The 24,432-nt window shown below is 48.6% G+C and overlaps 1 long non-coding RNA gene and 1 pseudogene across 1 annotated transcript; both read left to right on the top strand.

Annotated features, from left to right (window-relative positions):
• Positions 1 to 828: 828 nt before the first annotated feature.
• On the top strand, positions 829 to 2,372 carry LOC121140660 (annotated as a pseudogene).
• Positions 2,373 to 11,150: 8,778 nt separating this feature from the next.
• On the top strand, positions 11,151 to 20,729 carry LOC121140659. Its single transcript, XR_005877584.1, has 4 exons — positions 11,151 to 11,189; positions 15,891 to 16,127; positions 19,110 to 19,172; positions 20,403 to 20,729. It is a non-coding gene; the product is annotated as an uncharacterized LOC121140659 (long non-coding RNA).
• The last annotated feature ends 3,703 nt before the right edge of the window (positions 20,730 to 24,432 follow it).

Below are 24,432 nucleotides of genomic sequence, written 5' to 3'. Positions count from 1 at the left end.
TTTGGAAAGAACCTGATGTGAAGTTCCATGATATGGAGGTCTAGTGACCAGGAGTATGGTATACTTCTTTGACCAGGAAAGAACCCTGAAGACGTGTGTGAACCATATGGGCTCTCCCCAAAGTGTGGCCTCAGCAGAGAAGACTTGGAATAATTGAGTAGGATGACCCTTTCTGTGATACCCATCAGCCCCTCCACAGCTACCTATTATCACCAATGAAGTCACTACCATTGCAGAGAGGAAGGTTATGAGTGAGCTTGGCATGGCAGCGACTTCTGCTAACTCCCCATGTCTGACCTGACAAGAGCCCAAGGTGCGAGCAGCAGAAACCAGCTCGAAGTCCCACAAATGGCACCATCCCTGGGATGACCAGCCTTCTACCTGTTGGCAGGGTGATTATATCCGGCTACTTCCACCATGGGAAAGGAAGCATTTTGTTCTTACTGACATAAACACTCTGGGCATGAGCTTGCCTTTCCTGCATGCGATGCTTCTGCCAGAACCACCATCTGTGGGCTTGCAGAAAGCTGTACGTGTGGCAATGGTGCTCTGTACAGCAATGATCTAATCGGCAAGTTCACCTCAGAGCAAGTAAGAGAAACAGTGGGTTCATGTTCATGAAACCCACTGATTTCACTGTGTTCCCTGTGATCCTGAAATAGTTGGCTCGGTAGAATGTAGTTGGTCTTTTAAAGATGTAGTTACAGCTCTCTGCTCCTCCCTGTTCTAGACACAGCCGTGTCTCTTCATGCAGTGCCAGCCTTGTTCCTGAGACACAATGGTGAAGATCAGAGTGAACAGATTTTGTAGTATGGGACACCTTCTGGCAAAGTGGAGATTGTTGCCATCAATGACCCCTTCATTGACCTCAACTACATGGTCTACATGTTCCAGTATAATTCTACTCATGGCAAGTTCAAAGGCACAGTCAAGGCTGAGAATGGGAAGGCCATCATCATCTTTCAGAAGTGAGATCCCGCCAACATCAAATGGGGTGATGCTGGCACCGAGTATGTTGTGGAGCCTACTGGTGTCTTCACCGCCATGGAGAAGGCTGGGGCCCATTTGAAGGGTGGAGCCAAGAGGGTCATTATCTCCACCCTTTCTGCTGATGCCATGTTTGTGTGTTTGTGATGGGTGTGAACCATGACAAGTATGACAACTCCCTCAAGATTGTCAGCAATGCGTCCTGCACCACCAACTGCTTAGTCCCCCTGGCCAAGGGCATCCATGACAACTTTGGCATTGTGGAAGGACTCATGACCACAGTCCATGCCATCATTGCCACCCAGAAGACTGTGGGTGGCCCCTCTGGGAAGCTGTGGCGTGATGGCTGTGGGGCTGCCCAGAACATCATCCCTGCATCCACTGGGTGCTGCCAAGGCTGTGGGCAAGGTCGTGGACTCTCCTTTCGCTAAGTTCCTTACCACTTCGCTTGGCAAGGCACGATTCCTGCCGCCAGGAACCAGCACCACCTAACAATCGTGCCTTGCCGAGCGAAGTGGTGAGGAACTTAGTGAAAGGAGAGTCCACGTGTGCCTGGTCGGGCCGAGGAGCAGCCGCTTTTCTGGGCACCTGGATCCAGATTCCAAAACTTCCGACACCAAATGTGGCTCCAAATGACGCTGTAACGATAAGCGACACACTTAACTGAAAGTAAAACTAAGTGTTTATTGTAGAAATTACTCACAAGATACCAAACAAGTAACCCAGATGAGCCAAGTAGTTTTCCGCTGCCGAACCGGAAGCCAAACTCCGGGAAAAGAGACCAAGACTTCCTGTGTGCTGTCTTTTATGCCTTCCCCTGTAACGCCCCCTAGCCATGCCCAAAAGTGGGCCTGGCTAGTGATGTAGTTCACCGCCTACCTACGTATACGTCTTTACATCCGTCCATATACGTCTTTAGTCATGCCTAAAGTGGGTGTGGTTAGCGGTGTGGTAAACCGCTCTTACCTCATCTGTGTGCGCCTCTAGTAAATCACATGGTTAATTGGCAGCATACAGGCTTCCTCCTACACAAGGTCATCCCAGAGCTGGACAGGAAGCTCACTAGCGTGGTCTTCCGTGTTCCTACCACCAATATGTCTGTTATGGATCTGACATGTCGCCTAGAGAAAGCTGCCAAGTATGAAGACATCAAAAAGGTGGTGAAGCAGGAATCCAAGGGCCCACTGAAGGGCATCCTGGGCTACACTGAGGACCAGGTTGTCTCCTGCGACTCCAACAGTGACTCTCACTCTTCCATCTTTGATGCTGGGGCTGGCATTGCTCTCAATGACAACTTCATAAAGCTCACTTCCTGGTATGACAATGAATTTGGCTACAGCAACAGGATGGTGGACCTCACGGCCTACATGGCCTCCAAGGAGTAAGAAGCCCACCCTGGACCTTCCACTCCCAACAAGGATTCGAGCAAGAGAGAGGCCTGGCTGCTAAGCAGTCCCTGTCCAACAGCCCCACACTGATCACCTCCCTCACAGTTTCCATCCCAGACCTCCAAAATAAAATAAGAAGGGGCTTAGAGAGTCCTACTCTCTTGAATACCATCGATAAAGTTCACTATACCCATCAAAAAAAAAAAAAGATATAGTTACAGCGACAGTTAGGTGTACCTTGCAGTGTTGGAGAAGCTCCATATCCGATACAAGTTGTTTTTCCTCTCACAGCCAGGATTTGTGGGTCTAGAAATTAAGGGGTGACTATATAATTAGTATCACCCATTATTTTACCTAGTAATTCACTAACAAATTCTTGCCTGTAGGCCCCAAAACATCATGCTCTTTTGGCCTGGGGAACCTTGGTTTTGAAGGGAAGATGCTTCCCCCAGGAGGTACAGAATGACCCACTGAACCTGAAGTTAAGTCTGCTACCCACTTGCTTTGGGCTCTTCATGCCTCTGAATTAATTATAAGAGATGCTCCTGAGTTGGTGGAGGTGACTGATCCAGATTACCCAGAGGGAACTGGATGATTACTCTACAGTGGATGTGAAGAATACTGTGTTGGAATAAGAAGATCCTTTAGGGTGTCTCTCAGTGCTCCCATGTCCTGTGATTAACAACAGTGACAACTTATTAGAGCCTAATTAAGGACTACAAAAGACCCAAGCTCTTCAAGAATAAAGTGTGATTCCCTCCCTCCCTCCCTTTATTGTTTTTTTTTTTTTTTTGAGACAGCATTTCTCTGTGTAACCCTGACTGTCCAGGAACTCACTCTGTGGACCAGGCTGCCTCTGCCTTCTGAGTGTTGGATTAAAGGCACACGCCACCACTGCCTGGCAACTTTCTTATTACTTTTGTTTGGAGCTTAGATATGGGCTAAGATGTCTATTGGTATCAACCTTTATGTGTAAACTTGGCTAGGCTATAGTGTCTAGTTGTTTGTTTCCATTAAATATTGTTCTAATTGGTACTTTCAATTAATACACTGTAAGTAAATGAGATCACTTTCTGTATTTTGTGGACAGGCCCCATCTAATCAGTTGAAAACCTTATAAGCAAATATTGTGGTCTCTGGAAAAAGAGATTCTGCCTTAAGACTGTAATATGGATATCTGTTTTGGTTGCCTCTAATTGTCAACTTAGGCACAACTTAAAATCACCTGGCAAGAGTCTCACGAGAGCTTTTCTACATTGGGCTGACCTGTGGGTGTGCCTGTGGGGGTCTTTCCTGATTAAATTAAATGATGCGGAAGGCTCAGCCCACTTTGGGCAGCTGCATTCCCTGAGCAGAGTCTCTTGAACTTGAGTCGGGTGTGGTGGGACTATTTTTAGTTCCTGTTTTGACTTTGCCACAGCAACAGACTATGACCTGGAATTGTGAGCAAAAATAGACCGTTTTTTCCCTACAGTTGTGGGGTTTTGTCAAGCTATTTATCCCAACAACAAAAACGGGTACCAAGAAACTGGGGTCACCTCTGTAATAAAACTGACCATGTGGCTTTTAGGCCTCTGAATTATTTTTGTGGAAAACTGTGTAGTGTTTAGAAAACTGACCTAGAAAAGCCACGGAAGACTGGAAGCAGAGACTAGTGAACCTAGTGGAAGCTTGGAAGATGAGACTGGTGAGAAATGTAGGGAGCTGAGGCCTGGTGTATGGGGTTTTAGGAAGAAATGAAGGCTTTCTCACGAACAGGGTGGGGGGGTTCATGTGATAGCCTGGCTCAGAACCTGCTGATCAGCCTGGGGCTGAGGAAGCGTGTGTGGCTGTTAGAGAGATCAGCATCACTGCGGTGCTTCTCTAGGACATCAGGCAAGGGTCTTCCCAGCGTCAGTCCCAAGGGGCTGGGCAACATCCGTCATCACAATGTGGGCATCATCCACGAAGTACCAGTTTGGAAGGCACGGAAGATCAAGACTGTGGAGGCTATGGAGAGGAGCTGAGGCCTGGCACCATGTGGCAAGGGTGGAGCTCCTGTGGAGAAGCTCTGAGAGAACACTGCATGAAACAGAGAAGGTGGAAGTTTGGTTACAGTGGAGACCCCAGGACCCTGGAGAGGACACCTCGCTTGCCCATCACCGACAGCTGCAGCTGTACAGTGGAGCTGTCCTAATGTCAAGACAGAAGCTGAGTGTTGCAGGAGCAGGAGCCAGAGGGGCAGGGCTACCCAAGCCCTTTGGGGGCTAGAGCCAGAGGGGGCAGGGCTACCCAAGCCCTTTGGGGGCCAGAGCCAGAGGGCAGGGCTACCCAAGCCCTTTGGGGGCCAGAGCCAGAGGGCAGGGCTACCCAAGCCCTTTGGGGGCCAGAGCCAGAGGGGCAGGGCTACCCAAGCCCTTTGGGGGCCAGATCAACCTCAGACTCTGCATGCCAACCAACAGGATTTATTTTCCCTGCTGGATTCTGGGTTTGCTTTGTTCTGAGTGTTCCTTTTTAATTCTTCAATTCTTTCCCACTAAAATAAGAACAGTATTACTCCATGCCATCACATGTTAGAAGTGCCCAAATTATTTTTAAATTGTATAGGAACACACGGTTAAAACTTTGGAATTTATTTTTTTTGAGACAGGGTCTAACTCATCAGATAGACCAGGCCGGCCTTGCACCTACCTAGATCTACCCTCCTCTACCTCCTGAGTGCTGGGATTAAAGCCAGCATGTTAGTTGTGATGTTTTCTTTGCTACTGCCACCAGGGATATGGGAAGTAGGGTCCAAAGTCAAGCATGAGGGAGGGATCCATCCTCAACGGCCTCAAAGGCTATTGATTGATTCACCTACCTTAAAGAACAATGACGTGGGGGTGGTCACAGGACACATTAGATACGAGAGTGGAGGGGATTACTGTGTCCGGGAGGAGTTAAGTGGGAGTAGGAAGAGCAGAGGGGAGGTATCGTGTTCTGTGCTCTATTACTGTGAAGAGACACCAGGACCATGGCAACTCTGATAGAGGAAAGCGTTTAACTGGGGCTTACCTACAGCTTCAGAGGTGTAGTCCACTGTCAACATGGAAGAAGCCTGGCAGCGTGCAGGCAGACACAGAGCTGGAGAAGCAGCTGAGAGTTCTGCATCTGGATCTACAGGCAGCAGGAAGAGAAAGTCACTGGGTCTGGCTTGAACTTTCCAAACCCCGAAGCCCACCTCCAGTGACTCACTTCCTACAATAGGGCCACACACTTCCTAACACCTCCCTTTTGTTAAGAGAAGCCTTTTTCTTGCTAGCCGCTTTGGTTTATCTCCCGCCAGTTGCCTGGGCTCTGCCACTTTGTAGTCCCCAAATAATCACACAAGACGCTGTATTAATTATGAAGCTGTTGGCCTTGCTTGTCCCTTACTGGCTAGCTCTGCCTTAAGTAATTACCCCATAATTGTTAATCTAAGTATGTTTCTTAGCGGAGAATAGTTCCCGGCGTCCTACCCCCATGGCGTCACATGTTGACTCTCTTGTATTTCCCCTTCCCAGAATCCTCCTCGACTCCTAGTCCCTCCTATCTAGGTTTTCTATTGGCCAGACAGTACTTTATTGACAAATGCACAGGCAAACAACAGGACTTCCCCAACACCTCCCAAATAGTGCCGTTCCCTAATGTTGGCACATTTAAATATATGAGCCTGTGGGGACTATTCCTATCCAAACCACCACAGGAGTATCAACAGGAAATACATATGTTTGAAAATGACTTAAGGAAACTGCTGGGCGTCCCTCATAGTGATTGGCTAAACCCATATGGGTACAAGATGGCTGTTCAAGTGATCTCTAAGAGACTTCAGACTTCACCTAACTTCTATGCTAAATGACACATCCCTTATCATTATTGTTTACAATCTCCATGGCAGCAATTGGAAGGACCATTTAAAGAAGGTAAATGGGAGTGCTTAGGTTCCTATAAAACTGGTCCCCTCCTGGGAACCTAATGAATATTTTCCTTCCTAGTTTCCTCTGCTCAGTCACCACGACTCCACACCACGTGTGGGTTGGGAAGCTGACTTATGATCTAGGCTCCTGCTTCTTTTTGGCCACTGGGCAAGCCTGTGCTGTTGGTGCTGAGCTTTTGTTTGTCTTTGCTATTCTGAATAGAAAATAAAGCATTGTGGGGGAGGTTCTCTGTCTCTTAGGAGAGGGTGATTCATATATCTGTATCCTTCCATACATCTCTTCATCTGTGTCCTCTGTAATATTCTGCATAGCAAGTAGGGAGATAGATGAATTTCCCCCGAGGTGTGTCAGTGGCTCCAATGAAGGAAATTAGCTGGACCTAAGGAGGGTCTTGCAGGACCTGGAGTGACTAGTATTCAGTTCATTAGAAGCACAGGTAAGACAGCTGATGAAGGAACTTGTGGTTGGCTTCTGAAGTAGGCGGAGGACCAGCCTTGGGACTAAAACCTCCCTTGGCCTGTGTCATCTGTGAGGCTTCCTGTCAGATCACATGGGAAATGCTAAGTGGGGGTGGGGGCGGGGGTGGGGGAGAAGGAGTAGCTTCAGGACTGGTTGCTTGGTGGGCAGGAAAGACCTTTCTATGCCTGGAGTCTGAAATCTGTTGTGAGGGTGTAGCGCGATTCTCTTCTATAGAGAATGGATTGTCTTTTCCATCTCTGTTGCGTATTGGCTGACTTTATTGGACTGCCTGGGCCTGGCCTGAACATGGAATATGGATTTCTCTGGAAAGGCTGCACAGGTACCTTCTTGCATCCCCCCCCCCCCCCTTTGGTACAGAGGAAAGAGTAGCTGTGCTCTTTGGTTCCAGCGGGGAATAATTGTTCTTCGCATCTCACCTTGAGAATTACCAGGGGCCCTGGGGCTTTAGACATTGAATGTGTTTTGGGTAATTATGGCTGTTGTTCTCCCCAGTGCTCTCATTTTCTCCCATGTTATTGAGCAAGGCCTTTCGTCTGGCACAGAGAAACCTATGCTACGGCACTGGGGTTTCGTGAAAAAGGAAAAAGCTTTCCTGTGTGAGAAACTTGTGGGAGGTCAGGAGTCGAAAACAAGCTTAAATTTGTCTCATGTGGCCACTTGGTGGTAAGCAGCTAACGGGACACTGGCAGGCACGCAGGACATGGATCTCACAGGAAGACTTTACTGAAGCTGCAGGACTCCTATTGCTCATCAGAATAGCGGGTCTTGCATCTTAGCTCTGGCGCTGAGATGAGACTTTTCATCCTCCCTGCACAGAAGATCGTTACTAGATGATTGTCTCAATGCAGCTCCAGGAGTCTTAAGCTGAATAAGATTAGCATTTAGCGGGTTTTCTGATAAAGTTGATCCAAATAGGCCTGTCAGTCACCTGCTCAGGACAAAGTCCAGGGGGGAAGCTGCTTGCTCTGAAGGGTTTAGAAATAATATACGAACTGCCTAAAATGTGGATTGGCACACCAGTCCCTCTCACCCCTTGCGAGTTTGCTCTACTTTACAATAAACTCTGTGTGGCTGTGTCTCATCTGAATTCTTCTTACAGAGATCACAGAGACTAGGAGAGCAAGGGAGGGTCAGAGATTGCCAGGGATAGCTGCTCTGGGGAAATTTACAGGACAGAAGAGAAGAAAGCTGCTTGCTGATTGGATGCTGAGAGCCTGAAGCTTCAGGTCCTGTGCAGACTGCAGTGGTCATTATACCTCTACACGGGTCTTGTGGTTTCTGTGTGTAGAGTTAGTTGGGTTCCTCACCAGGGTGAAGGGATAGAGTTGGAGGGCGTTGAACATGTGACACCAAAACGTCATTGCCTGGCTTATCTGGCTTCCTCTGCATTTGCCCATTCTTTGTAAAACATCGTAAGTGTTAGTGTGTGGATTGGACAAATGAATGGTTGGACTCACTTGGACATTTCAGATCATGTGAATAGCATCCATGGTGCACACTCCATGCCTGAAAAGTCGATATTAAGCCATACATGGATTCTGGAAATTGTTGCTGAAAATCAAACTAAGAACATTGTTACTTAAGGAGTTTATGACCCAGTGTCTAAGCATTAGCCTGCTTCACACCTGTAAGTGAACAGAGCCTGTAGAATTACCTTCTGTCCTCTCTTGTCACTTAGTATCTGAGCTGTTGGGAGATTTTCAGAAGCAACCTGAAGACACCATACTCAGTACAGAGGAGGTCTCTTGTTAAGGCTGTCCGGGGGTTATCTGGGATCATGGCTATTATCCACCCTACCTTACCAGCCCCTCACCCCCACTCCCAGACTACCACAGCCAGTGATACCTGCAAGCACTACTTCAACCTCAGGAGCCCAGTTGATGCCCTGGAGCTGGAGGCTGGGAGGGAGCTGCACCCCTCCGTGCTGACCTCAGTGAGGAAGCTGCTCAGTCCCCAAACGCTTGTCACAGTAACACAGGACCCAAAGGCTCTTCCTCGACCGACACCCAGGGTCTGCCCGCAGCATGTTCAGATTTCTGTTTTCATGTTTCTTATTACAATGGTTATTAGTCCCTGTGCTCCTGGTGCGAGCTGGGAGGCGCAGCCCTAATTACAGACTGTAAAAACAACATTTTCCCTCTTACAGCCTGAATGGGTCTCACGGAAAGAACTGGGAAGTTTGTTATTTTGCTTGGTGTACCAAAATATGCCTATTAAATCCAGCAGATTGATAGAGGAAAACACCCACACTGACCCAGGCAGTGATGATAAACATCACGGCGCCTGTACGTCAGACAGCAGCCTGAAGCACTGAGCACTGGCCTCTCCAGACCCTGCTACAAGGCATCCATGCAACTCCTATTCACTTTTCTTAATTCGGAGTCACCTCAGCTGAAGGATTTTAAACTGAACACAGTATGTTTTCAAGAATATTTGAAAACATCACTGCCAATTCTATTCGAGACTAAGTATGCCTTTTAAAATTTTACAGGTTGTAGGGATGGAGACACGGCTCAGTGGTTAGGAACACTTACTGCTCTTCCAGAGGACCTGGGCTAGATTTCCAGTACGCACGCATGTCAGGAGGCTTGCAACCACTTGCAACTTTAGTTCCAGGGGATCCAATACCTTCACACATATGTTTGTCTACACACATACACATACAGTAATTATTTCTGTCGTACAGATAAATGTAGCTTACTCTCCCCCTCATCAAAGAAACTTCTCTTTTCAACAGAAAACTTGCAGAAAGTCACTGCCAGTCAATATATTTTAAAAAAACCCACAAAGGACGGTGGTACACCCAGCACCAGCAATTACACCTATAACGTAACTTCCGCACCTACAGCTCAGAGAACATCCAAAAGGAGGGGGCAGGAAGGGTGGCAGAACCAGAGAGCCTGGGAATCTCCTGCGAGACTGTGCCTTTTAGGGATGCAGGGAAACTTGACCCATGATACCTCAACAATATGGCTGCTGAAACAAGACCTGAACAGGTCCACTACCAACAGACACAGCAGCTAGAAGAGGAAGTCTCATGGGGCCCCACACCAGACAAAGAACTACAGGAAGCTAATGTCTGTTGAGAGAGAGAGAGAGAGAGAGAGAGAGAGAGAGAGAGAGAGAGAGAGAGAGAGAGAGCCTTCCTTCCCTAGGGATAAGCTCCCTAAATGGTTATCCGGCCCCAAGTGGTCAGCCCTATGTAAAGGAACTCCAGGATTCAGTATATGGTACCTTGATGTTGATCATCCTGCCTCAAAACCATGAGAAACTTGTTTATCTTGTTTAAGCCATTGAAGTCTGTTAGTATATCATCTCTAACTAATGAAAACATCATGGCACATGGGTCTGGGGATAGTCTGTTAAACATTTTTTTTTTTTTTTTTACCAAACTGCAGACTTTTAAGAGTAAATGTCTGCTACTGTTTTAGGAGTTTGGTAAAACTAACGTTGGTATCAGTCATTCTTGAGAATAGACTCAGGCTACTACTTTCTATCACTCCCTTCCCCCCAGAAAAGGTCAAGACTTGTCTCTGGGGCTGATGAGTTTTTCCAAAGTGGCTGTTGGGCTTAAGTTATTTAATGTTACCTGTGCATTAACTTGTAGGTACACACAGTAGGACCTCCTGGGGAGGGTCCGCAATAAACTGTGAGTGATTCAGTTGCAGATCTTTGATTGTGTATCCTGAAGACTGGCTCTCCTCATCTGTCACTATTATTTGATAATTTTACACATGTGAAGACTACATCTTGATCACGTGAACCCCCAGCTTCCCACCCCCATTCCGCGGCACCCTCGACACATCTGCATGAAAGGAGAACTTTCATGCCTCTCCACCGGCAATTAATGTTGCCTGTTGGAATGTGGAGGGCTATTGCTGACTTAAACTTGTGCAGGTAACCGTAGCTGCAGTGAGTGCCCAGAATCGGCGTTTCATAGCTCTTCCCCTGTCCTCCAGCTCTTGGCTCTTACTATTTTTTCTGCCGCCTCGCCTCTTCCACGTGTTCCTTGAGTCTCAGCGAGAGCAGGGAGGTTTTGCTATGGACGCTTTGTTTAGGGCTGAGCTCTCAATAATCGCTTGCTCTCTCAATACTCTGAGCAGTCAGCTTCTGCTCAGTGCAGGAAGAAACTTCTGGGCACGGTGGAGGACAGCACTAACCTGTGTATATAAGTGTAGTGGTTTCAAAGAAAATGGCTCCCAAAGGGCGTGACCCTATTAGGAGGTGTGGCTTTGTTGGAGTAGGCGTGGCCTTATTGGAGGAAATGCGTCACTATAGGCGCTGAAGTGTCTTTTGTTCATGCTTCCCACAGTGTGACAGTCCATTTCCTGTCAAGATGTAGCCAGCAGCATGTCTGCCTGCACACACCATGATGACAGTAGACTGAACCTCTGAAGCCGTAAGCCACCATCGTAATTAGATGTTTTCCTTTATAAGAGCTGCTGTGGTCATAGTGTCTCTTCACCGCAACAGAAACCCTAAGACAATAGGCATAAATATTTAGAAAGTGGTTTGACAACACATATATTTAGCAAGACAATAGTCATGGTTCCTCCCTAGGGCCTATGACCTCTCTACTATGTTAGACTTTAGACCAGATTTACAGTACCAGGCTTTGCATTCCTTCTTGTGATGTGGGACTCAAATTTAACCCCAAAGCATCTGGTTTCTTCCATAACCTTCATTTCGTTGTACCATTGGGAGCATCTTGCCTGGTAGTTTGGAATTTTAACATGCAGTTTGCTGGTCAATGCCATTGATTTTTCTCCCTCGGTGGTCTGAAAAGCATCTTCCCGCATCATGAAAGAGAGACAGCAGGGAGGGAGGTTTCAAGTCAGTTCCAGGCTGTGTCCTGCAAACCGAGTGTTGCAATCTCTAGTCACCATCTAGTTGTTGAGGGCAACCGAGAGCAACTGTGGCAAGAGCCTGCGTCTCACCAGCTTCTGCTCTTGCGGAGTCCACTTAGCAACTTCCCTGCAGCTAAAGCTCATTTTCCATTCCCACGGACCTTGGCAGTGCCAACCAGCCTCTTTCCTTTTGCTTTTGTCCGCTGACCATGAGCTGAGGAGGAAGCACACTCAGCATCGGGGTCATGAACTGGTATGCGTACTCAGGGCATCGAGTCTGAGGATGGGATTTGATTGGTTGAGAAGTGTGATCCATCCCATCTATGGGAGATGCCAGTTTTCCACTCCGGGTTTCCATTACATTTACATTCCATTCCATTCCATTACGTTTTCGGACGTTTTCAGATGTTGCCCACCATCAATGAAGCCATCGTGCTTGACTTTTACTCTCCTCATTTTTACTGCACAATTGCTGTGCTTGTTCACAGTTAGAAAAATATTTAGACAGCATTGTGAGAGAAAAGGATTCCTACAGGGGTGACACGCATTTCAAAGACAGTCATGGCAAGCACCATAGTAATTACCCACTTGAGCCAGAATTTCCTTTTCTGTTTGTAATTAATGTTGCTCCTTTTGAAGAGCAGCCTTGACACTTAAAGGCATAAATATTTCTTCAATGATTTCCTTAGTGAAGTCGAGTTCTTCTAAGCACTGGAATGTTTCAGTATCACTATTTACTCTCTTGCCAGTCTGCATAATCCTATTGCTGTGGGGACATCGGAAAAAAAAACTCAAATAAACAGGCTTCAGTCTGTAAATTATTTATGAAGTCAACAAGAACTTTGGGGGCCTTTTTCATGAGGACTAAAACATGATTTCAGTGCTTCAAATAAGCTGAGGTCCTCTCAGTGGGGTGTGCTAAAGAGAGGGATTTGAAGGTACGTGAGTGAATTGAGAGAAGTTGGACACTGCCCAGAAAGTCACCCAAGTCCTTTGAGTAGAATAAATGCTGCAGTGGAGAACAATTTCCTGTCAGTTTCTTTGATGTCAACAGAAGGAAGAGCAGATGCTGGCAGAGCGCTTTCCGAGGGATACGGGTAGGGCAGTCACCCTGTTCGTGGAGCCATCCATTATTCCACTTTGAATAAACACTGCCCCCCCCAACTCAGACACCCGCTAACCCAGGCATTTGCATCACCTCCACAGAAAACCTTGCATTGCTTTCATTAATTGCTAAGCCTGACAACTTTGCTGTTTTTAATTGATGTCTACTCTGGAAGACATAGTCCTTGGGGTTGCCTTAGAAGTAAGCCTCTTCGGGAGAGAAAGTACTATGCAAACACAGGGACTTTTTTTCCCTGCACTGTGGTCACGTGCATTTTGCACTTGGTAGGGCAGGGAGGGCCCTGCCGTCCCGCGACAGTGGATGGAGGGTTACATTATTTAACGGCAGGAGACAATGCGCTTGCCGTGGCTGAAATGGAAAGCGCTCTTGGCAGCGCCGGGTCAAGACAGTCATTTAAGCTGAAAGATTGAGGGTCGTACACCATCTGGAGAGATTCACTTCTGTTGAGATCCCTTCAGCCTCCTCATACGAATTCTTGTAAAGCAGACCCATTATTGCTTCCTTCGGTTTCAGTTAAGGAATGCATGCATCCCTGAGATTGGCTGCTGGCTGTTGCTGATGTAGCAGTGGCTTCTAACCATTTTGACATAAAATGAACAATTGCAAACTAGCCCGGGAGCTTTACTGTATTCCGTTGCTGTTTAGTGAATGACCACTGGTCAAAAAAAATCATCATGAGATTTACACTTGTATTTTGGTATTTGGGGCTCTAGTGAAAAATAGAATATAGGTAACAAGAACCACATAGGGAATGAAAAAAGATTGATCTTGATCTCACAGCTGCCTGGGCACATCTGCCCCTCAGAGCTCTAAGTGAATAAGTGATCACACGCAGGCGTTTGAACAGATGAAATGGTAGAGAACATTGAAGGAGACAGGTTAAAGTCAACACTGGCTGCAGTCATGGGTGCTTCCTGTGTGTCTACCAGACATAGCTGTGTTTCTAGGGCTCTTGTCAGCCACCAAAGCCGTGCTGACCAGCCTTTGGGAGTGTCTGGGGCTTAGCGTGGGTGACTTTGAGAACGGGCGGTTGTCTGCTTTGTCAGAAGCCTGGGGCACAGGTGCCGTGCTCCTTTTGTGATCTGCCCTCACCTGCTGCGGCCTGCTGTCAGCACATATCAGCTGTAAGTACCATTAATGACTCAGTCATGCCATAGGACTTTGGCCGAATATCAATCAGTCTTTGCCTTTCTGGGATTTGCAGAAGAAATTCCATTAATTCTCAGCCTTCTTAGTCACCGCTGACCCAGCACCTGCGGGTCAAGGCACCGTGGTTCTCAGACCTTATCTACAGAGGTCAGGTGCTGTTGGTGGCACCATTTGCAACTCGGGGCCAACTTTCAAGCAGCGAATTAGCTCTAGTTGTTAAATTTTTGTAATTTATCAAGAAAAAGAAAGGAACTGAATCGAGGACATGTAGGGCATCCTAGCAAAGCAGGACAGAAGCTGAGCGAGGATGCTGAATACGGGCCATGCTCTGTCTGCAGAACGGAGGCTGGCATAGTGCTCAATACGGGCCATGCTCTGTCTGCAGAACGGAGGCTGGCATAGTGCTCAATACGGGCCATGCTCTGTCTGCGGAACAGAGGCTGGCTGCTGAATATGGGCCACGCTCTGTCTGCGGAACAGAGGCTGGCACAGTGCTGAACACAGGCCGTGCTCTGCCGACATTGCCACCCTGATTCGGGAGCTGTGGACTGAAGTGGGTCACAGCTTTTTCCCTTCTTGTCATCATCTGAAGATAAATGTGAGTTGGCCACGAGAGAGGCTCTGCTCTGGTCCCTGAGCCCGGTGCCAGGCACGTGGTGATGCTCAGGAGGGCAGCTGACGCAATGGGCCTCCCTGAGCAGGATGCTGGGGTGGGAGGGCAGCCGTGATGCAGAGCTGGCTCTGGGTCCTCTCACATCCAAGGCCCAGCTTTGACCTTAGCCACGTTTTCAAGGCAGTGCTACTCTGACCCCTTCCCGGGGCTCCCTGACAAGGAGTCATCTCTGCTCCCTCCCGGGCACATTCTGTCTTCTCAGAACCTCTGGTGGGTGCCCCCTGCAACTTTTAGTCAGAGAATTCGTTGGGCATGTGCTCCTTGGAGTTTATACAAAAACAGACTGCAGAGAATGGAGCACTCGGCTATGTAAATACATGAATTCTGGCAAATGCAAGAACCACACAGCATCCATTTTCCTGGATGCCCCTCTCACAGAGACACTTGACAAGGTGTTCGCTTGGGAAGGAAACAGAAAGAAACAATGCACGTAGGAATGGGGCTAATGAGAGTCACGGGAACAACACGGCACCTGTAGATATGCTGGGAGGGACAGGAACAGAGTAGAGGGAGACGGGGACAGGGTCAGGGACAAGAGAATGAAGTCTGTGGATATCCCAACATTCCCTAGTTAGTCTATGGCTGCAATGCAAACACAGCACTTAAAAGGCATTAAAGAAAGCAAGGTATTTGAAAGGAAGATAGTGGGGAGGCATATGGGCAAGATCCTAGGGAACCCCAAAATAGAAGATGACGGAGAGTCAAGCCCTTAGTGCTGTGTACATACAACCTGGTTCAGGCCCAGACACGCTGGGACACAAAGTTAGCTTCTTTCAGGGAAAGCTGCCAGAATTCACCCAAGGATGTTTTGAAACAGCTTTTCAAGGATGGATACAAGGGGCTGAAGAGACACTCAGTGGTTAAGAGTACTTGTTGCTCTTGCAGAGGACCTAGGTACTAAGGAAGACCCAGGTTCAGTTCCAAGCATCCACACACCAGTTCATTGTCATCCATTAACTCCAGTTCCAACAGTACCAACATCCTCTTCTGACCTTTACAGGTGTAAGGCACCAACATGGTACACAAACACACATGCAGGCAAAACACTGATGCACATGAAATAAATAAATCTAAAAGCATGTTTTTTAAAAAAAGGATATGACTTTAAGAAATAAGTCAGTTTGACCTCTTGATAATCTTTTGATGCCTAAGCCTAAAAATCCCCCCAGGCAGAACGCAGTAGGCTCTCCTCCCTTGAAGAGGAACTATCAGGAGGCCTGATGGCTGTCTATACTTGTGCAAACCCTAGAGCTCTCCTAGTGTCCATATGCCTAGCCATCAGCTTCGCCCCCTCTCTTCCCACAGGTCTCCTTGCTACCTAACAGTGGAAGAATCAGCATTGAGCTCTGGTTCCCATCTTCTGGTCAACTTCCCAAGCAAGCTTTTTCTTTTTGCAAAAGCCGGTGTCGTGGTGTTGGCTTTCATGCACCCTGTGCAGCTGGCCCTCACTCAATAATGCACAAAGGGGTTTGGAAGCAGAAGACTGAAAACATAGAGGAACAGGAAAGAACGGAGTCAAGGAGAAGTCTGGATCCCGAAGGAGTAAGTTTGTAAGAGATGAACGGAGGAATTATGCTGTGTGTTCTTGGGGTAACTGGGTCACATTATTGACAGAGCATGTGTGGGAGGTAGCCTCGGTGTGTGATGGGGTTATACGGCTGATGGCCGTATCAGCATGGGAAAGGGTCACATGTAGGGGGGTTGTATGGCTGATGGTCCCTGAGTGCCATACGCACATCACCAGAGAGTGACTGACAATATTCTGACTCTTAGGCTATTTGGTAGTTAAATGAGATCAACGGTCTTGCCTGTGACGCTGTAAGAACCACATCAAAGGCTATAAGTTCAGCCCAGAAGCCAACAGCTCTCCATGGAAATAAAGAGAGCAAGATGCGGCCGGGGAATGAGTGCCTGGGCTTGTCCTTGGAGCAATGGCAGGTGCAGTTCCACACGCACTGACTGCAGATGGCTTTGATGATTCAGACTGTCCCTTGTCCACCAACAAAGGCCTTCCTGGGCACACTGGACAGCATCATGCCTTTGGCTTTGCCCTGGGTTTGTTCAGCTGAGCTAAAGGAGGAAATGCAACAAAATGTGAGCAGAAGAAATATTTTGGGGTTCTTTGCTAAAGAAGGGAGAAGAATTGCTGATCTTATGAGGAAACTTTGCTCTTTGAAGACTTTTAATGCTAATTTTGCAAATTTAGAAATCTTAGCTGGCTAGGCAAAATTTGAACGGAAGTCCAAAGTTCTGGGGCAGAACTGAATCCCAGCCAGCCATGCCTTATGATCTCCCAGCACAGAATCATGCAGGGCAGATCCTCAGTGTTTAGGAGACTGCTGGTGAGGTGCTGTGTTTATCATAAACAAGGGGCTTAAAGGAACATGGTGACCTCTGAGGCTATAGCAGTAGAGATTTGAGAGCCATGTTTGGAACCCCTACCCCTGGAATACAGTGAATAATCAAATCAAACAAATGAAGCCCACCAACCGACCAGCCAGGCAATGAACCCACCCACTAGCCAACCAGCCAATCAAAACTCAGGGGAAGAAACCTACACACACACACACACACACACACACACACACACACACACACACACACACACACACACACACATATACACACATACACACACACACACACACACACACACACACACACACACAGGCATGTACCCAGAAGGAACACATGTTGCTAGATCTTTTTGCTGACTGTGCTGCAAACGGGACTAGACCAGAGCTGCATCCATCCACAGTCTCTGGAGACTGTGTCCCGAGCTCTGAATAAAGAAGGGCTTTGGAAGCTTGGCCCTCAGCCCATTTGGAGGCAGGTAGGCTCTAATCACTGTAATGGTCCCCGTCAGGATGAGGGGGACACTTGGATGTGCAAAATGGGGATTTTCAAATAAAAGGGGGTGCAAATTCCACTTAGACAATTCCACTTAGAAAAGGCAGAAGTGTAGTATCCATTCCACCGGCAAGGGCAGAGCTGCGGTGAGCTGCGTTCATAAGGAAAATCAGTGACAAGGGAGGTGAAAGGGGGTCAAAGCAAACACCCAGAGATGGCAGAGAGGACAAAGGGTGCAGGAAGGACCACGAGGAAATGGATTATAAATAGCAGGCCGAACAGCCCACCGATGGAGTGACGCGCAGCAACACACTGCAGAGAGGAAAAGCAGAGCCGCATAAATAAGTCTGGGAAGCGTTTCCAGATGCTGGACCAAAGAGAAAGGATAAAGGGATGAAGCGCTGAGGCTGACAGCCCAGAGAACAAAACCCAAACACTCACAGTGTTTACAGACACCCAGGAAAACATTTCTGTAACTCAAAATGCAAGGAGACACACACCTGCTCTGGGGGAGGATGGGTGTGGCCATTTGGCTGCAAATCTGGAACTTGGCTCCCTGAGGATGCTAGGGTGTCCAGTTTCCTTGATAGAGTCAGGAGGAGTGGATGATATAAACCGTGGACAGGCTGCCTCTGTACTGGGTGACCCTCCAGGTGCTCGTCCATCCCAGGAGGGGGACACGGCTGCCTCTGTACTGGGTGACCCTCCAGGTGCTCGTCCACCCCAGGAGGGGGACACGGCTGCCTCTGTACTGGGTGACCCTCCAGGTGCTCGTCCATCCCAGGAGGGGGACACGGCTGCCTCTGTACTGGGTGACTCTCCGGGCAGGGTGCTCGTCCACCCCAGGAGGGGGACACGGCTGCCTCTGTACTGGGTGACCCGCCAGGTGCTCGTCCACCCCAGGAGGGGGACACGGCTGCCTCTGTGCTGGGTGACCCTCCAGGTGCTCGTCCATCCCAGGAGGGGGACACGGCTGCCTCTGTGCTGGGTGACCCTCCAGGTGCTCGTCCACCCCAGGAGGGGAGCACTGGCTGCCTGTTGAGCCTAGTTTGTGTGTCAGGTGCTCCGGCATCACAGTGTGCTCCTCCATTCACTACTGAAGGACGTTCTAGCTGTGCCAGGTTTGGCTGTTTCAGAGTCTCCCTGTGCTGTCTGGGCTAGACCAGTTTCAAACTCATAATCCTCCTGCCTCTGTCTCCCCGGCATGTCAATGTACCGACCAAATCTGCCAATTATGTGTGAAGTTGGCAGAAACATCTGTGTCCATGGTTAGTGTAGAAATGGGTTTCCACTATCTTGGGTAGTGCCCAGGGGCCAGATTGCTGGATATGCGGTGAGAGTATGCCGAGTTTTGTAAGAGATGGCAGGCCTGTGTTCTGGAGCTCTACTCGGCCTCTCACTAGCCCTGGGTGGGCTCCCTCACGGTTTGCCGTCCTCACCAGCACGAGTGTTGCTTGTCTTCCAGATCCAGCTCTGCTAATAGGTGTGTGGCAAAGGCCGTTTGAAAGGCAGCAGATAAATAGATGAATGAATGAATGAATGAATGAATGAATGAACGGTGCATGTCCTTTAGATGCCTATCCCCATAAGGGTAGCCGGTAAGGCGATCCATCACCCCTGCAGGGGCAGCAGCTGTGCTATCTTGGGTAGAGTATCATGTTACCTCTCCTCCAGGCAGCTGAGCTCTGTGAGGACCATGTTTCTCTGCAGCTGGTGTAAGAAGGAGGAGACTCTGGGGTGAGTGACACACATGGTTATTGTCCCCACCTTGTGATCCTATGGACACAGAGGTCGTGCTGGCAATTGCCGGTGCAGACATTTCAGGGATGAATCCCCAGAATCGTCTATGTCTCCTCCCTCTGTCTTGGGGTCCCTAGTCCCTCAGCAGCAGCCTCACTCAGGTATTGTAGCCCAAGCAAGGAGAAGATATGACCCATCCGGTGGGGACAGTCAACGCAAGACCAGGGACGCCTAGGAGAAAATGGGGGGGGGAGGGGTGCAAGGAACGGACAGCAAGTCAACATGGCTGATCAAGCTGCCGACCGTTACTCTTTCCATAGGCGGGAAGTGAGGAGGGGAGGGAGTGGGGTGTTGACTGCAGCTGTGAGGAGGCTGTCGGGGTAAAGGTCAGTGGGAGAGGCCATCCTGTGTCACCTGGTAACCTAACTGCAGGTTCCAATTCCATCTTTCACAATCTATCCTCTGTCGCTCAAGCCTATCGCCGGAGGTACCTGGTCCTTTTCCCTAGGCTTAATCTTTGACTGACAGATGAGCCACGAGCCTGTTTCTCGGAACTTGCTTCATATCTAAGGAGGTGGTATTTCTTCAAGGTGGTCTGGGGTCACGTCCTCCACGTGACAGGGTGAACGGGTTTCTAAGTAACCAAGCTGCAGGAAGGAGAGATGTTAAGTGACCCAGCTGCAGATTGCTATCAGCTATTCCTGTGAGCCCTAATTCTATTTGTCAAGGAGTTGGAAAGGGCAGGGAGGTTGATAACAAAATGGGCTACACTTGAAAGAACTGGTGGTATTTACAAGAGGTCCTAAGTAACAATGACCGCTCCCCACACAGATAGAAGGCCTCTTACCCAAGGCCTAAATGTTTAATGGACCGTTTAAGACACAACACTGTTAAGTGAAATCGACTTCCTCCTAATGACATTGGAAAACATACACGGGCCTCAGAAGTCTTGCTTTTCATGCTTTTCCACTGTTGATGCCTAGGCACAGGCCCAGACCGCAGTGAGAGGAGCTGGCCGTGTGGTTACTATGCTCAGAACAGGTTAGCCTCATGTAGCCAGAGAGGCCGACTGCCATAAGAATTCACCAGGCTTTCCGGGAGCAACTGGAGTCTTGGTTTTCACGTTACAAACCAGTTTTCAGATTGCCTCAGGAAACCTGTTAGACGCCACCTCTGTGGTCCAGTCTGGTTCTCAAACTTCTATTTGTCATTTTGACTTAATGCCAGATCTGGATGCTCTCCCTGGACACCTGCCTCAGGTCCAGCTCCAGTGAAGCCAGAAGGACAACCTGGTTACAGCGACCGGAATGCGAGTCGCAGGCACGGCATGGCTGCTCACAGTCCTGTTCCGTGTGTGCTCCTCTCAGGAGGCTGAGAGGGAGACGTATGGGGTGCTTTCTTGGCCCTGGTCTGATGGAGGACTGATGTTGGTGGGATTTGGGCCTTGACTTCTGCTGGCTAGCTACCCTGTGCTGCCTGGCAACTGCGTGAAGAACGAGAACCTTATTATCCCTTCAGAACTTGATGAATATTGCCAGCCATTAAAGCAAAGTCCCTGACGAACAATGGTTTGGAATATTCCACTTTGTGACTATGCCTTTGGTGGAATCTGCACTTTAGGGTCTGACTTTGGATCTGCTCCTGATCCTCTCATGATTCTGGATGGTTGCAGATCCAACGTCTATGGCTGTGACGTTGGAAGGGAAGGTGCAATAAATGCATTTTCCATTTAATGCTATTTTCAAATTAGAGTGGGTTTCTTGGGGCACAACTTCAAGGTCAGTCCAAGGTCATCAGAAATGGAAAGGAGGGGAGGCTATGGAAATGCCTTCTTCAGAGTTGGGGAAGAGATGCCCTTCTGCCCATGGCTCTAGACTTCCCTTGGTTGAGGTCCAGGGTTGACCAGTTCCCCGAGTCTGCTTTGCTCCAAGCTGAGTCTGGGTTTCCAAATGATAGGGGGACGCAGGAGAAATGTATTGGGAACTCTGACCGTTGTTTTGGACAGAGAAGGGCTGCCAGCCTGCTTGGTCCCACCATGGTCTGCTTCCCACTATGTGCTGGCTAGTTCTGTCAACTTGACATGAACTGGGAAGTCCCTTGGGAAGAGGGAGCCTCCATTGAGGAATTGCCTCTATTAGACTGGCCTGTGGGACATTTCTGATTGTTGATTGATGTGGGAGGGTCCCCTTCACAGTGTTTGGCGCAATCCCTGGGCAGGTAGGTCTGGGTAATGTAAGAAAAGTAGTTGATAAAAACTAGGAGAAGCTAGCCAGGAAGCTGCATTCTTCCGTGGTTCCCTCTCTGTTCCTGCTTCCTGCCCTGACTGTCCTCGGTAATGGCTTGTGATCTGGAAGTTCTAAGAAGAAATAAAGCCTTTCCTCAAGTTGGTTTTGCTTAATGTTTTATCCCAGCAACGGTGAAGCAAACTAACACACCCGGAGAGACCTGGTGAATTTTCATCAAATTGGGTTAGGCCTGGCAGGGATTCTATTGAAACCTCAGAAAACTTGTCTCCGAAAACTCATTGCCTCTCAGATCCTAGGAGACAACTATTTTTAGGGAGTGTTTTGTTTTCAAAGGCGCACTGCTGTTCTGAAGCCAGCTGGGGGCTCATCTAATCAAGACTCACTTGGGAGTGTTTATGCTAATCCCCAAAGCCAGCCTCCTCTATTTGGAATCAGCTCCCACTTTCTCCTCCTAGCCTTTTTGGCTGTGGGAGAAGCAGGTGCCTGGCACACAGGGCCACTGTATTCACTGTTGTCATCACCGTCACATGCCTTGGGCGTCCTTTAAAGGAGCCCTGCCATAGGGCTTAGCGGTAAGAGTCTTCAAGAGAGTCTCACTCATACCAGTCATGCATTTTACATGCTTTGACCTGTGTGTGGGGTATTGAGTTAGAGACTCACACACACACACACACACACACACACACACACACACACACACACGTGAAAAGAGAGATCTGTTCCACGTCATTCTATGCTTCTAATACCACATCCATCCAAGAAATCTTTGCTGCGACAGGCTTTCCTTAGCTATACTTTAGACAGACTCCCCTGTCCCCTTTTCATTAAGCTTGACCTTGGCCATCCATCTCCCAAGTCTAGCTTTAGCAATATGCTTTTGTCAGCTTGACACAAGGAGGAGTCATCTGGGAAGAGGAACCTCGGTTGAGAAAATGCTTCTATCAGAGAGGCTTGTAGGCCCGTCTATGGAGCATTTCCTCCATCAGTGATTGATGTGGGAGGGTCCAGACCTTTGGGTGGTACCATGCCTGGCAGACGGTTCCAAGCTGAATCAGAAAGCAGGCTGAGCACATCCTGGAGGGCAAGCCAGCCAGGAGGCAGCGCTCCTCCACGCCGTCCACTCCGTTCCTGCCTCCACGTCCCTGCTTTGAGCTCTTGCCTTGGCTTCTCTTGATAGTAGACTGTGATCACAGGTGAGTTAAACAAACTCTTTCCACACAAAGTTGCATTGGTCACTGCCTTTACCACAGTCATGGAAAACAAACTAGGGCAGCAGCTTTTTTTTTTTTTTTTTTTTTTTTGATGCTGTGACCAAACCCCTGACAAGAAGCAACCTAAAGGAGGAAAAGCTTATTTTTGCTTGGCCAGTTTACGAAGAGATGTGCAGCAGGGGCATGGCCGCAGGAACAAGAGGCACCTGATGAGGACACATCCTCAGTCTGGAAGTGGGGCGCAGACAGGAAGTGGAGGTCACATATAAACCTCAAGACCCACGTCCGGAGGCCCATCTCCTTCTGTAAGGCTCCACTGCCCTAAGGTTCCACAACCCCCACCCCACACCCCGAAGCCACCATCTGGGGACCAAGTGTCCAAACACCTGAGTTCATGGAAGATAAGTCACACTCAAATCACAGCAGGATACATCCTGCTAAGGCAATTTAGAGAGGGCCATTCTGAATATCTGGACAGGTTCCCCATCCGCCATAACTCCCCACATGATGTCTAACCACCCAGCCTCCATTCTGCAAGAATACTGCCAGCAGGTTAACCAGCATCCCCCCTACCTCAAAGTCTATGCTTGCTCATTTTCTGTCTCCTGCCTCCAACCTCTCACCCTGGTTTTGCTCTGTTTAGAACTGAGCTGAGGTGTTTTTTTTTTTTTTTTTTTCGAGACAGGGTTTCTCTGTATTGTTTTGGAGGCTGTCGGTCCAGCCCGGCCTCGAACTCACAGAGATCCACCTGCCTCTGCCTCCCGAGTGCTGGGATTAAAGGCGTGCACCACCACCGTCCGGCCTGAGCTGAGTTCTATGCTGAGGTCTCCATTAAGCTACCGTTTGGCTCAGGTCCTCTTCAGCAGCTGTGAGACAGACACTGCTCCTCTGGGCAACTGCTATACCTTTGTGATTGAAAACATGTAACGCCCAGCGTGTTCCAGCACCAGCTGAGGGCCTTACAACTCAATTAAAATCTGACTCCAGCTTTCTAGAGACCCAACAAATTAAAGGGCAATGTACCAGCTTCAGATGCCAGTCACGAGTGTAGTCCCTACCTTCCTTCCAGCTGCCTGCAAAGTCAGATGTTCTCACAGTCCCCTCGTGGCTTTGTTAATTGACTAAAACTACTTATAGAGCATGAGAACGCCCTACGTTGAGATGACCATCTTATTACAAAGGCTAAAGATGAGTGGCTGATGAATGAATGGGGCTACATCTAGGAGGCCCTGAGCCCAGGACCCTCAGAGGTGGAGTGTGTCAGTCCCACCGACATGATCACCGTATGGCAAGCTGTAAGAGAGGGCAGAGAGGAAAGGTTTCTTTTGTTACTGGTCTCAGAGGTTTCCACCCACTGTGGCAGTACGACACAGCAGCCCCACGATGATGGACAGGAAGCAGAGTGGAGAGCACTCTCCCACCGACCACCCTGCCTCATGTATCTCCGCCACTTTCCAACAGTCTGTTTTGCTTTTGATTCTGTCATTGGATGAACCCATTCCTTAGGATGTAGCCCTCAGGAGCTGATTATCTCTGGAAATGCCTTTGCAAACACACTGTAGGTGAACTTTAATAAAGTTCCCAGGCATTGTCAGTTTAACCAAGTCAGCCATCAAGGTTAACCATCACAATGTCTTCCCAACCACTGAGCTACTAGGAGTCATATCAATGACACACAAAGATTCAGATATTCATTACTGGGAAATTCTAGGGCCCTTCAAAGTCTATTTCAAACATCAGGGACAAAGACCAGATATCTTCTTTAATTTTATCACAGCTCTAGAAAGAGGCAAGGTATAA

Source organism: Mesocricetus auratus, unplaced genomic scaffold (genome assembly GCF_017639785.1).
Source record: "Mesocricetus auratus isolate SY011 unplaced genomic scaffold, BCM_Maur_2.0 Super-Scaffold_100006, whole genome shotgun sequence".
NCBI lineage: Eukaryota > Metazoa > Chordata > Mammalia > Rodentia > Cricetidae > Mesocricetus > Mesocricetus auratus.
This window is presented reverse-complemented; position numbering and strand designations above follow the sequence as displayed.